At 44.5% G+C, this 14940-nt stretch overlaps 1 protein-coding gene across 6 annotated transcripts in view; it reads left to right on the top strand.

Annotated features, from left to right (window-relative positions):
• The first annotated feature begins 1088 nt into the window (after positions 1-1088).
• The window catches only part of LOC308221522 (uncharacterized protein), a 49665-nt gene continuing 35813 nt past the window's right edge, over positions 1089-14940 (top strand). For 4 of the 6 annotated variants that reach the window (XM_080618550.1, XM_080618549.1, XM_080618552.1 and 1 more), the window contains exons 1-2: positions 1089-1470; positions 6178-6285. The gene's annotated coding sequence lies outside the window, so the exon portion shown is untranslated. Of the gene's footprint in view, positions 1471-6177; positions 6286-7123; positions 7153-7286; positions 7475-14940 lie in introns of those variants that run through there. The other 2 variants (XM_080618551.1, XM_080618553.1) reach the window with 2 other exon arrangements.

The following is a 14940-nucleotide window of genomic DNA, read 5'->3' as shown; positions in this document are numbered from 1 at the left end:
CAAGCAGCATCAGGGTGTCACAGAAAGAAGGTAAAAAAATGGGTGATGACACAGCAAACTGCTTGACTGTTAACAGTGTGCAGTTTACTTCTGCAGCTGCTTCACATTCCTTTTGCATCAGAATGCTTCTGCTTTAAGGAATCGCTTTAACCTGTCTACTTCTCAAGAACTGATAACCTGGGGGAGGGAGTATATTTGTGTCCTACCTACAGGTTCGTGGCTGCTGCCTGCAAAGTTTGTCAAGCCTTGCCATGAGCTGGACAGACGAGTGGAGGAGCCCAATGCCTCAGCTACAGGAGCTGACAGTGAATGCCCCGAGCAGAATGAGATAGAGGAAGAGAAAAATGAATGATTGCAAAACATCACTTGGGGGCAACTGAAAAGTAACAACTTGAATATGTGTGCTTGTAACGTAGCTATTATTAGAGGCTGTGATTTTGTGTATAAACCCCCCTGTATTTACTAGCCAGTTGCTAATAAGAAACTACACCTTGTATTGTATGGATTTGTCACTTGTAAAAGAGATGTTAGAGCATGCAAATTTGCAGCAGCTGCTAGAAAATGCTAAGGCAAATGTTGGAAAGATTCTAATACGATGGTAGTGTTATAAAGCAGGTAATGGAACAAATTAAGAGGGTGAGAGAACTCCACTGGTAAGAAATTTCTTTGGCTAGTCCCTCGCTGCCATCAGCATCTTCAACATGCTGCTGCACCCTGTAATAGTTACTCTGGTAATGTAAATCTGTATGTGCTTTGCCACAGTAGCGACTTGTTACCGGATGAAGCAGGTGGAATTCTGCATTGACAACAAGGTGCAAGGACTGAGGCTGGCCAAATGCCTGCTACCACAGTCAAGGGCAAGACTGGGTTGGCCTCTGTGTTTGCCACCAAGAAGAACCTTTAGCTCCGCTGCTGACTGCAACCCAGCAGTCGTGGAGCTGTGGGGACACATGCCATGCCAGACCTCGATGTGAGGGATGGCCTCCCCTATTATCAGAGAGCCATCCAAGAGAGAAGGGCAGACCCAGCAGCCTGTGATTGGCATATGTTGGAGATATGATCTAGTCCAAATCCCCTGCTCAAGGAGGGTCATCTAAAAGACATACAAAAAAAAAAAAGGGGAATGCAAGGATTTTCTCCACATGGACAGTTAGCAAAAGCACAATTTGCACTGAATTCTTTAAATTGTCTAGTTTTGATTCTCTTTCCGCAATACAGCGATTGTGACATCTGACGGACAATTTCTTGCCCAAACCACTGGTTCTATATAAAGACCTACATGATAACGAGTGGAAAGGACCAGTGCCATTGCTGACATGGATGGGTTCAAGACTTCACCTGGACGTTGCCTACATCTGGGAAATAATTCAAGTCTAAGGCACTTTTAGAGGTGCCCACATAAACCCTACCTCTGTCCCCCAGAGCCACTGTCCAGCACCTCAACAAAGTGACCAAGGAGGGAAACTCCTGGTAAGTTCACAGATCTTGTCCAGTTCTGCACTTTGGTAATCAGCCCTTGTGCCAGGCAGTGCATCCAGAATCTGTTTTCTCATTCTGCCTGGGAGAACAGCACAAGGGGCACATCAGTCAACCAGCTTTACACCTGGGGAGAGCAGGAAAGGAGTATGACAGGCACACATGAACTTGGTGAACAGCCTTTGCTCTGGGGAGAGCCACTACTTGCCCTGCCCATCCCAGCATGCAGTCAGCTGTGCCTGGGACACCCCAAGCAGGGCCAGTGACAGGCACTTATAGTTGATGTATGTAAAGCAGTGCTGGGCTAGACTCTATGAGACTTGAATAAGACACAAGTACAGGGTGCCTGGACAGGTGCTGTGCCGCCACCTCAGGGAGTGCCGGAGTGGACGTGGCAACAGCAATAGATGTCACACTTACCTCTCAAGAAGTCAAAGAGATAGATTCTGATAAAAAGGGGCCTATAGGCTATGGCCTAAGTGCATTATTATTAGGAAGATCTTCTACTACAAGACAAGGAATTTTTGTATTACCAGGAGTAATTGATGCTGATTACACGGGCGTTGTTAAGATCATGCTTTATACAATAACACCTCCAGGGTCCATCCCAACTGGAAGTAAAATTGCCCAATTAATTCCATTTAAATCACAGGTTCCCCATTCACTCGATGTTGTTCGAGGAGAAAAAGGATTTGGCTCCACTGGGAACACTCAAGTATTATTTGCTCTAGACATCAAAAAGGGAAAGCCAGAAGAGAAAATAAGACCTGAGCATCCAAATGGAGAGCAATTGATATTATCTATGATTATAGACACAGGAGCAGATGTCACTATCATTCTGGCCATGAAATGGCCTGCTAACTGGCCTGTGGTCAATCCACAATCAGGGATTTTTGGTATTGGCAGAGTTCAGGCTACTCAAATGAGTAAAGATGTAATTACCTTTAACTTTAGAGATGGATCAACAGTCTCAACCCCCCCATGTGTTACACATACCAGTTGCCCTTATTGGCAGAGATTTACTTAGTCAGATGAGTGCCAAAATTGTTACACAACCTTTTTAGGAGTGGCCATTGATCGAGGGCAGCCTGTGTTAAAAATTTCGTGGAAAACAGACAAACCAATTGGTTTGGAAATGGAGCCTCACAGAATAATTTTTACACTGCCTGTATTCTGTGAGGCTCCATTTCCAACACCAAAAACCTCCCCAGGGGAGGAGGAGAAGGTGTGAAGCTCTTCTGATGTGAGTGCCAGGTTACCATTGTGATGGCTCTTCAAGCTGCTAGGCCTGGGGATTGTCTCTACTGCAGTGATGCTTGGGTAGGTTCAGCCACATTCTGCTGCTGCTTGTTAAAGCAAAGATGCAAGTTCTGCATGTGGGGAAATAGCCTGAAGTTGTAAACTAGTTGAACTGCAAACTTGAACTTTGTACCACCTGGGTGTTTGCAAACTACTGAGCTTCTCCCAAGGGTGCCAAAGCAAAGCCAGGGCTTCAGTCCTGCTTCCCTGTAACAGCAGTGTCTACTGCCTTCAGAAGACACTGGATTGTTGGGATTAAGTGTCTTCCTACACTGAGAAGAATGGCTGTGCATCTTGAGTGTGAAACTTGCTGTGGCAATGTGTCTGGGGCAAACTAAGTGCTAGCTAGATGAGATAGGGATGTTTCTCAGAGGGTTTGAACACTGTTATTGGGAAAGAAATGTTTGGAGTGCTGAGGTGTTTTGTACTAAGCCTTGTCTCCAATCTCCAGCCCCACTATCCTGCCTCTTGTAGATGTACGTCTGTACAGCGTCCTCCCAGGAGGCTGCTGATAGGGCCCTGGGAAGGTATGTGTTTACCCTGAACATCAGCCAGGTCTTGATGAGCAGAGCTCATGAAGCAAATGAAATGACATTGCAGCCTCTGCAGTGGAAGTGGGCAGCTGCTCGAGCCGCCTGCTTGGTGAGTAGGACACTGCCTCTTCCAGGGGAGCAAAACCGTGAGAAATGAGGGCCCTGACCAGTGACCGTGTAGTGGGTTTTCAGCTACCAGTTTCTGAATAAAAGGGATGTGTAATGGTAAGAGATACAATGATTCTTACTTCCCTTCCTCCAAGTTCTCATGTGATACGCTAGTACTGAAAAGGACAGGGGTTTGATTTGTGCTGACTTGTCTCCTGAATTCACGGCTCATCCTGTCTGTGCTGGATGGTATTGGGGAAAATCTCAGCTTCCATGTTGTCCTGTGTATGTACTGTCGTCACCTTGGCCTGAAGGGACTGGTGTCACTGTCCTGCCTATCTCTGTAGAGGTGATCATGTCATATGGAGCATCTGCAGAAACAGTTGTAGAAGATACAAGTCTGACTGCACCAAAGTCCTTAAATGACTGTTTCTGTGCTAGCCCCTTCTTCCAGCAGCAGACACTGCTGCTCTGAGTTGTTTTTCTACAACAGTAGTTAGAGGTTTGGGTAAAGGCTTCTGAGACCCCAGCAGATGCTCTGTGGCCTGGAGAGCAAAGTCCCAGTGCTGGTGAGTGCTGCTAAACATGAGTGTGTTGCAAGACATGGGTGCAGAGGCTCTGTCAAGTGAGTTAGCAGATGTGTCTTGTAGAACGATGATCTCTGGAGTCACGCTGTGTATGTCTGGCCATTGGGAGCCTTGAGCCACTGCTGCTGCTGTTAACTACTCATGTCTGAGGCTTGATCTGGTGGCTTCCTTTGGATTGGATGTAATGTCAAGCAACCTCCAGGCCTCTTCCTGTCTGCAGGGTGGTGCTGAAGTGCTCTTTGTAGCTCTGCTCTCACCTGCTCCTCTGTTGCAGTGGCTGCAGGCCTGGCAGCATGCAGAGGCAGCACTCCCTACCTGCAGGACTCTGCCTGTCTGGAAGTAGAAGATAAATTGGAACCAGTTTCTCCAGTTTAGTTTTGGAATCTGCATTTCTTGAGGAGTGCCTGACTTGAAGCCAGCTGCGCAGGAAGCCAGGATGCCATCAGGACTTGTGCAGCTGTGCTGGCAGGAGGCTGTCTGTGCTGTGAGGCAGGCAGGCTGTTCCCCTGGGCCCGTGACCAGGTGCTGGCTCAGGCTGGGCAGGTTCTGCCCCTTTGCTTCAGTTTCCCTTCCCCATGGTGGGTGTTTGGAGCTGTGACAAGTTTGCTGAGCTGGTGTGGTGCTGCTGTCCAGTGAGTGATCAAAATGAAAATAGCGCCCTTGAACCTGGCTTCCCCTGCCCTCTGGTTGGGGAGGCTGTGCTGTGTCCTATCCTGTGGTGCAGGGCCCTGGGGATGTGGGGCTGCTTCCCCTGTGACTTCTGTTACTGCAGTGGGCTGGCTGGCATGACAAAGTACTGTGTTGTGGTCAGTCTTTGCCCTGGGAAAGGCTCTGTCCCAGTGGACCCCAGGACTGTGTGATCACAGGGGAAACCTTCACCCTGGTGATGTGTCCTCCAAACTGGGTGCTCAGACCCAGCTCCCAGCGCTCCTGGTGGAGTCCTGTGCTGGAGTGTGGAGGGCAGTGGAAGTGGCTGTAGAACAGGGCTTCAGAAAGTCGGGCTGAGGAGCCAGAGGGCAGTTAATTTATAGCTGGGGTGCTCCATGTGAGCTGGGAGCCAGCAGCTGCTGTGCTGGTGCTGGCCCTGTGCTGAGCTTGGTGAACCTGCAGCTGCCTGCCTGCTCTTCTAGCCCTGAGGAGGCTGACGTCGAATGGGAGAGTGTGAGGGATGGCTCTCTTTCAGTGAGTGCTTTCCAAGAGCCAGGAAGCAGCTTAGTTCCTTGTTCATCTGGCAAGGCTGCCTGTAAGGTGATGGTGCTGCTCTGCACAAAGCTGATTACAGGTCCATTTTGTAAATGAGGTGCCTGGATTTCTGCTTAAGAGGAAACTCAGCTATAAGCCAGGTGTCTCACTCCTGCTTCTGGGTAGGTCTTTGGGTGTCCTGCTACATCCCTGGAGATTTTTCTGTTTGCTTCCTTTTGCAGAAGAGGAGGGAGAACTCAGTTACTTCTGGGGGTTGAAGTAAACCCTGCTAGGCAGGAGAGGAGTGTTAGAGGTAGCAGGAGCCATCTGCAGCAGCCGTTTTGACTCTTCCCATGCAGTACAGCCCAGAAAAGGCAGAGCAGTGAACTCTGTCCCTGCTTTGGAAGTTCCTCTGCATATACTCCATTGCAGGGAAGGTGTTTGTCTCCCTGTGAGCTGCCTGACTCCTGCCCTAATTCACCACTGCTTTCCTCTAGGGAAAGCTCCGTATCACTGTGAAAATGAAGTAGCTCGTTGTTCTCCATCGCGATTGAAGGAGAGGTGTTTCCTTTTGCTTCTGCCCTGCTCAGAGTCTGGCATTGGTGAAATGTTTGATAGCACCAGTGGCAAGCAGCTTGCTCACAATCTCAGTGCAGCTAGCTAGTGTGGAGGTCTCTGATCATTTTCAGCCAGGAGCTATACTGAAGTGGGAAACCAAATGCAGCGTGCTGTGTTGTAGGTCTCCTCTGAGGCCAACATTTGGTGAGCTGGGTGGTGTTAGTGTTGAGGTTCACTGGGGTAATTGAACTGAACAAGCAAGATTGCTTCCTTGAAAGAGCCTGCTGTGCCGTGGAAATGGCCAGTGCCTGCTCCTCACCACCCTGCTTGGTGGAGCAGCTCAGAGGCTGCTTGCTATATGGCTCAGCATTTCAGACCCATCCCTTCGTGAAGGCAGCTTCCCTCTAAAACCCCTCTCTGATTTTGCCTTTCAGGTTGTCTAATCTCCAGCGCTAACCAGCAATACCACCTGCAATGGAGAGCGCAGAGAGGGGAGAAGGGGAAATGTTGTGCTATGAGGAAACAGAAGATGATAATGTCAGGTGAGTCCTGTCTCACAATGTGGCACAGACAGTATTGGGTAAGGCAGGAGACCTTCCAGGTTAAAGGGTGATCTTTCTTCTCATCTGAAAAGGGGTGGGGGACTCCAATAGCTGATTAATCAAATGTGTATGTGCAGTAAATCTGTTTAAATCAAAGTGTACCAGCAGGGATGGGAAGGAGCAATGTGGCTAAAGCTGGCAGCAAGCAGTTGGGGTTTTTTAGTCTCTACTATCACTTGCACTTCAGAAATGCTTTGACCATTTGGCAGTTGTGTTTGTGCCTTTCTGGCCAAGGCGAGGCAGTTTTCCATGGTTTGCTGGGCAGACTCATGTGATAGCAGCTTCTTGTTTGGAAAGATGACCCTAGAGGTGAACTATGCTCTATGCCTCTCTTGCCTTTGAAGAATGCCCACCGGTTTAGGCAAGACTATTGTCTTGGAGGTTAGGTTAAACAACAAATTCACACACATGCTCTGAAAGTCGAGGCTTCAGACTTGGGAAGAGTGAGCAGGGTGCTTCCCAGAATACCTAGGTATTCCGTGCTGGTTGACTTCTCTTTGACTTGAGCCAGTTTCATGGTGCCTGGCTGCATGCCCACTCGGTGGGTCTGGAGTGCCTGTGTCTCTTGCAGCTATCTGTAGCAGACTAGTCAGAAAACCTGATCAGTGTCCTTTCCAAAGTGGACTGATGTTAGGCTGTAAACTGTCTGGGACTCTCGGGGAAGTCTTGGACCCTAAACTGTCGTCTTTTACGTATTTATTTTCACATCATCTTCTGACCTTTGTCGTTCTGGCAGTTCTGAGTCTGCAGAGTGTTACTGAACAAAATGGACTCAACACTTCAAAATAAGAAGCTGGATTTCTAAAAGTATTTATATATTTGGAACATGTCAATATTTTTATTTTTATACCATATATCTTTGAGTTTATTTGATTTATATAACATACAATAAACAATTTGAAAGGTACCAATGATAAATTATAAGTAATGTCTTATGACAGGTCGGGGGTGCATTCTAAGCATCCGCACTGGGTCTAGTGGAGAGCAGTAGAGTCTGTGCCTGTACTAACTGAAACCCCAGGCAGAGAACTGGAGGAAGAGGAGCTGACATGGGCACCCTGCAGGAAGGAGAGGTGGGAGAGATCAGCCAGGGAGAGAGCCCAGTTCATGTAGGCTGTGCAGCCCCAAGGTAAGAGAGACCTGGGGAAAAGGGGGGTGTCTGCTGGGAGGATGGGCTGTGGGAAGGGAATGGTCTGAGCTCAGAGGGAGGGCTCCTGGTGTTAGCGTCAGGACAAACACATAACCATTGGAATGGTTATATGAGGTGCTTTATTAAAGCACCGAGAACCAGGGGTACGCACCCAAATCTGGTTCTAACCCCGTCACATCGCGTTCGCAATTTATACGTTAGAAGTTTCGCAATAAGTATCGGGGATTACTTCATCAGTCCTTTACGACATCAGCCTCTCCTGTGCTTGCGCAGCCGCCTCTGGTGGTCGTCCTGATTAAGTAAGGAGTCTTCCTCACTCTGTCCTCTTTTTACCTTGTTCTTTGGACAAATCCCAACCATTATGTGGATACAGCATTCTCTTATCTTCCCTTGGTATGTGGTTCAGGCTTACTTAATCTTTGGTTCTGCTAAGTTGGAGTTTCACAGTATATTCTTTTCTACATTCCCTTTATTTTACAAGGTTATATTTGTTTCTATTCCTAAAGTCACCATTGTAGCGTTTAGTTATAAGGTAGCTAGGATACAAACCAGCGCAATTGCAGTATTCAGTGTATGAAGCTTCTCTATTGATTTATGATTTCTAAACACAATCACCTACTGGAACGGTAACTAAAATACAGAACAGCAAAGTTACAAAATTTTAACATATGCACAAAGGCTTTCTTTGCAAACTGCAAACTTTTCAAATATAATCACTGCTAGAATGGTTTCAGAAATTTTCACCCTCCTCTAACATTTCCCCCCTTTGAAAATACTTCATCTTAGCAAGTGTTTTCACTTTTCAATTTAAGTGGTCATTTCCTGATATGTAGGTGCGGGTGTTGGATAAGTTGGATACTCTCTTGTCACCGCCCCTATTATTCGATGAGTCCATGCTTTATTGCGGGTTAGTTCCTTTCGAATGCAGAAATACATCAGATATATCAGTAAAAACACAATTAGTATCGTGATTACAGTTTGTATGAGAGAATGAATCCATCCAGTAAGATGAAGGCCCAAACTGTCAAATAATGCTCCAATCCAATTTTGTTCAATTTCTTTCCTTTCTTTTTCTGTTTCTTGTTCAATTTTGGTCAACTGGGAAATACCGTGCTCTATGTCTGCAGTCACATTGGGAATGTGAACACAACAATGGTCCACCCTATCTTTCAAATATCCACAGACACCATGTTCTTTAAGTAAAAACATGTCTAATGCTATTCTATTCTGCAAAGTCATTTTGGTTGCTGCTTGTAATTGCAAACTTAAGTCTCTGAATCCCTTTTTTGTTGTTCTAGCTAACCTTTCCGTTTGTCCTATTAATTTATCAACCATTTCTCTATTTCGATATGTTGTTACCTGGGCAAAAAAATAAGGATTCTAGAGCCCACCCTAATTTGACTCCTGTAGAAGGTTCCTGCCAAGTGTCTTCATCATCACTATCATTATTATTTATATTTCTTTTCATTCGAATTTGTAGGGTCTCTAATTTGCCTCTGAATGGACACTTTTTCCAAATTGGGCAAAGGGTGGGTAGTCCTAAGGTAATTTCTTTAACTGGACCTTCCATGGCTAAATGGGTAGTCCAAGTTCCATCACTAGTTGCCCAAACAAAGTGTCCCATACTATAAATTGTAGGATATTTGCAGCCCATGTGATCATCTGGGGTATTAATCGTTTTTCCTTTAACTTTTAGTCCCCGACACGCACATCCGGCCATTAGAGCAATCTTTACTGGAAGTAATTTCTCCAGGGTCAGTATCACAGTCTAAAATCTTTGTGTAGTTCCACCAAGGAACATTTTTGACAATCTCTTCGCTAACTTTATTTTGAGATAGTAAAGCATTCATGTTGTCTGAGATATTTTGTTTTCCTGTCCATCTAAAACACCAAGATGTGTTTCCAATGTATTGGAACTTTTGCAGAATACTCATTGACCAGACTGTGTCCCAACTATTTACCTTTTCGCATTCCCATATTTTGTTTTTTTCTTGTCTGTCCACCTTAACTGTTTTATTATAAATACATTTTCCCATTCAATTGATTCTCCTGCTGCTTTTGGTATCGGCAAGCATGTCGTTATTCTGCTTGTATTTTTATTTTTGCAAAATCCTTGATTAGGCCTATCATTAAGTTTTCCTCAGGATTTTGGCGATATAATTGGACTGTCTGTGTTGGATCTACCGATCTTTTAACTCTCTTTTCTGTAACTTTGATTTCATTGTAACTGATAGCAGATTTGATAAATAATGTTCTTTCTGCATAATCTGCGCTTCCATTTATTTCTACAATGCATCAGTATCTGCCCTGATCTTCAAAAGTTAAGTTTGATAGCTTTAGTCCTGTTTCTCCTTCATTCTGGTTTTGTTCACAGAATCTATTCTCAAATTCTACCTTTCAACTTCCATTCGCCTTGCAATTGAGCCTCATATTTGTTGTCAAAGATAAGGTCTGGGTTTTTGGAAAGATCATTTACCTTTTCCCAAATGACCCTTATTGGCATTAATCCTACTGGAATGGTATTAGTGAACCTGCAAATTAGAGTGGCATCCTGTCCGACAAATTGTGTCAAAGTATCTCTTTTCTGTGGAATTTCAAGAAAGGGAACAACCATCAATGGTATCAGTGACCAGACAACAATGAAAGTTTTATAAACAAACCCAGACATCTTACTTACATTTCAGCTTAAGTTTTATGGGACTCAGTACCTGTGTTTCCCAGATCTTTGGGACCTTTTTCACTCGTGTATAATGTATCCAAGAACCCACCCCTTCTACCTTTACTGCAGTGAATGTTGTTAACAGCACTTGATAAGGCTCGTCCCACCGTTCTTTCAGTGGTTCTTCATTCCAGTTTCGGACATATACCTGATATCCTGGTTGGATGTCATGTAGTGGATTTTTCAAGGATAGTGGTCTGTTCCACACCAAAGCGCTCCGAAGTCGAGCTAAAGTTCTACCAAGAGACAGCACATAATTTTAAACATCCTGATTCCCTTTAATGTGGGTATTAGGATTGGGGTCTGGTGCCTCATATGGTTTTCCATAGAGGATCTCATAGGGGCTTACTGACATCCCATTTCTGGGTTTTATTCTGATTCATAGTAGAGCTATGGGTAGAGCTTGTGGCCATTTTATTTTGGCCTCCTGACATATTTTACTGATTTGTCTTTTTATTGTTTGATTCATTTTCTCTACCTGTCCAGTGGATTGGGGTTTCCAGGGAGTATGTAAGTTCCATGATATTCCTAACAGTTTACTAACTTCCTGTACTATGGCTGCAACAAAATGTGGGCCCCTATCCGACGATATCCCTAAAGGGACTCCAAATCGTGGAATGATTTCTTTAAGCAACCACTTTATTGTCTCCTTTGCCTGACTGGTGCGACAGGGAAGGGCCTCCGGCCATCCAGAAAAAGTGTCAACCCCCACCAATAGATACTTGTACCCTTGTACCTTTGGTAATTCCACAATGTCAACCTGCCAATAGTCTCCTGGCTCTACCCCTACTCTGATTCTCCCCATCTCAACTTGTCTCCTTACTATTGGGTTATTTTTCAAACAAATTTCGCATTTTGACCCTACTGTTTTCGCCATGGTTAACATCTGTGTGGAAATTATTCCTCGTTTTAAATAGGTTACCAATGCTTCTGCACCCCAATGACACCTCTGATGTTCAGTCTGTAGAATTTTCCGCATTACTGCTGGCGGCACTATTACTTGTCCAGTCGTTGTTGTGTACCACCCGTCAGAATTCTTTTGAGTTTTTAAGAGTCCTGCCAATTTCTCATCTTCTTTTGAATAATTTGGTTCTTGTGAGAGATAGGTATGGAGTGGGCTTGCCTTAAGAGGTATCAAAGCCATCATGCTCCATACCTTCTGGGCTACTTGTCGAGCTGTCCGGTCTGCCAATGTATTTCCTTCAGATATCTTTGAAGTTCCTCCTTGGTGCGCTTTGCAATGCATAATGGCCACCTGTTTAGGCTTTTGCACAGCAATTATTAATTCCAAGATCTCTTTTTGATATTTTATATTAGTCCCTTGTGAGGATAACAGTCCTCGTTCCTTCCATAATGCTCCGTGTATACGTACTACACCAAACACATACTTTGAATCTGTCCACACATTTACCTTTTTGTCGTCACTCAGTTCCAGCACTCTTGTAAGCACTGTCAGTTCTGCCTGTTGAGCCGATGTCCCTGGAGATAAGGCTTTTGCTTCAATTACCTCTTGTTGTGTTGTTATAGCATATCCTGCATACCGTGTCCCATTTTCCACAAAGCTGCTTCCATCTGTGAAAAGTTCCCAGTCCCATTTTCCACAAAGCTGCTTCCATCTGTGAAAAGTTCCCAGTCAGGTTGTTCAAGAGGTACATCTTTCAAATCTGTTCTGGTTGCATATGTATGCTCGATGACCTCTACGCAGTTATGTTCTAGGGTTCCTTCCTCTGGGTTCGTTCCTAGAAAAGCTGCTAGATTCAACAGGTTAGTAGTTTTTAAACTCACATCATCTTGTTCTGTCAAAATTGCTTGATACTTCATCATTCTGCTAGGGGATAACCAATACCCCCCTTTCTGTTCCAAAACAGTTGTTACCATATGTGACACAAAAACTTCAATGTGTTTTCCCAGAGTCAGTTTTCTGGCCTCCTGCATCAGAACAATAGTTGCTGCTACTGCTCTTAAACATGAAGGCCATCCCGCACTTACCAGATCCAGTTGTTTTGAAAAATATCCCACTGGTCTTTTCCAGCTTCCAAGCTTCTGAGTTAACACTCCCAGCGCTAATCTCTGTCTCTCATGGACAAATAAATGAAAGTTTTTTGTTAGATCTGGGAGTCCCAGTGCTGGGGAGTTCGTTAACGCCTCCTTCAGTTTCCTAAAGGCCTCTTTCTGTGGTTTATCCCAGATAAAAGCAGGTGATTTTTGGGCTTCATACAGGGGTTTAGCAATGAGTCCATAGTCCATTATCCACAGTCTGCACCACCCTGCCATACCCAAAAATGTTCTTAGCTCAGGTAGGTTCCGCGGTTCTGAAATGGCACAAATTGCCTCTATGCGATTTATCCCCAGCTTCTGCTGCCCTTGTGAAATTTCACATCCTAAATACAACACAGTTGTGCATGCAATTTGTGCCTTTTCCTTCAAGACCTTGTAGCCATTCAGATCTAGCTGGTTCAAGATTTCAATAGTTACTTTTATGCACAACGACTCTTGTTCTGTTGCAATAAAGATGTCATCTACATATTGCAATAAGAGGTATTGTGACCTCTGTACCTGTACCTTTCCTTGGGTAGTCCATATTTCCAGTTCCTTGGCTATCTGGTTCCCAAAGAGAGTTGGGCTGTTCTTAAATCCTTGTGGAAGTCTGGTCCATGTTAGCTGTGTCTTTTGTCTATTCTGTGGGTTTTCCCATTCAAATGCAAACAGTTTCCTGCTACTTTTATCAAGAGGAATGCAGAAGAAGGCATCTTCTAAATCAATCACTGTAAACCCTTTATACTTTTCCTTCACAGATATTAACAATGTATAAGAGCTTGCTACCACCGGGTGGATATCTTTTGTTATTTCATTTATGGCCCTCAAATCCTGTACTAACCTATACTCAGCATTTGGTTTCTTCACAGGGAAAATTGGTGTGTTATATTCTGATTCACATTCTTCCAAGATTTGATATTTTAAAAATTTCTCAATTGTTTTTATAATCCCATACCTCGCTTCTAATTTCAGGGGATATTGTTTAACTCTTACTGGCCTAGCTCCATCCTTTAGTTCCACTATCACTGGCTGAGCTGTTTTTGATTTTCCCGGAATTTCTGTTTCCCAAACTGTCGGTATCACAGCCTGCTCTACCTCCACTGGGATCCTAGCAATGGGCTTATCTTTGAGAACCAAAACCTGTCCTGCTTTTGATTCGGGAATTTGCATTGTTAATTCACCATTTTCAAAGATAATCACTGCATCCAATTTAGCTAATAAATCTCGTCCTAAAAGGGGAATAGGGCATTCAGGTACATACAGAAATTTGTGTATCAATTCTTTCCCCTCTAAATCGCAGGTCTAGGGGCTGCAGGAATGGCCGTGTTTCCTCCTTCGCTGTGGCTCCTACAACTGTCGTAGTTTTCTTTCCTAGCCTCCCGTGTAAGTCATTTAAAACTGAATAGGTAGCCCCTGTATCTACCAGAAATTTCACTTCTTTTCCTCCCAATTGTATTTTCACAAGGGGTTCCTCATTTTCATTACACGAGCTACTTTATCGGGGTTTTCTCTATACGTTCCTGCTGATTGTTTCCAGATAACTAAATCCCCAGGCGAGAAGGGTACTTCAGCGTTTACCGGTCCTTCTGTTCCGAATCCCTGTCTTAAAGGCGCAAGCACTGCACCAGGCGTCTGAGCCTGCACTTTTCTCCCTTGTCCTTCCCTTTGACGAGTTCGATGTGAGACCGGAGTAACGGGAACATCTACCTTCTGATCCCCCTTGCATTCATTGTCACTCTCAAGATCACTTTCACTACCATCCTCCTCCCCCCTTTCCTCTCTTACCGGCGGGGCTGATGGGGCTACAACCAAATCAAGATTTTCATCATCCTTCTGGCGCTGCAAACTGTTTTCTAAAGCAAGACACGCAATACACTTTTTCTCAGCAACGCATCCCTTACATTGTTCATTTGCATTTGTTTTAACAACCATAATTCCACAGGATTTTTGCCATTCCTTATTATCTCTTAAAGTAAAGATCTACATATGGCACTTCATCCCATTTTCCTTCCCTTTTGCAAAACAATATTAATTGCAATATAGTATTATGCTGTAAACTTCCATTTTTAGGCCATTTTAGTTCCATTTTAGGCCTTTTCAATTATAATCACTGCTAGAATGGTTTCAGAAATTTTCACCCTCCTGTAACACTGGTAGAGGGGAAAGGTGTGGCCAGTGATGAACCTCTTGTCTGTCAGGTCTATGGCAGGTATAGTGTGTGTGGGGGGACCTCTAAGCCAACCCTTCTGCCACATGTGGTGAATTGTCAGGAATTTGGGATACTTTTCTTACCTGGCTTTCACATCACTTTTCCTCACCCACTTTCTTGTGCAAGAGCCAACATTGTTATGTGAAAAGGACAAGGCTTGCCTCAAGTGGCATTCCAGTAAATGTTGTTACCCTCAACGTACCGTGTATTTCTCTCTCAAGTACACACTTCATCCGATTCATGAACACTTCAACGATTACATGATATTTATATGCTTCCAAGCAATTAGCCAAGCACATCTGTGTCTGCCTTGCGGTTACATTTACGACTTCAGGCAAAAGGTCTGTCTGATTTTTCTCATCAACATCCTCTATCAAGTTCTGACATCCTTATTCCTTGCCAGTTCCAACATCTTCCAAGTACCAGTCAGGGACGGGTCACTCTTACTTACCTGCTGTAGTTCCTTCTTCCCATGATCTC

Source organism: Psittacula echo (assembly GCF_963264785.1).
Source record: "Psittacula echo genome assembly, chromosome: 5".
NCBI lineage: Eukaryota > Metazoa > Chordata > Aves > Psittaciformes > Psittacidae > Psittacula > Psittacula echo.
Note: the sequence above shows the minus strand (reverse complement) of the source record. Positions and strands in the feature narration are given on the sequence as shown.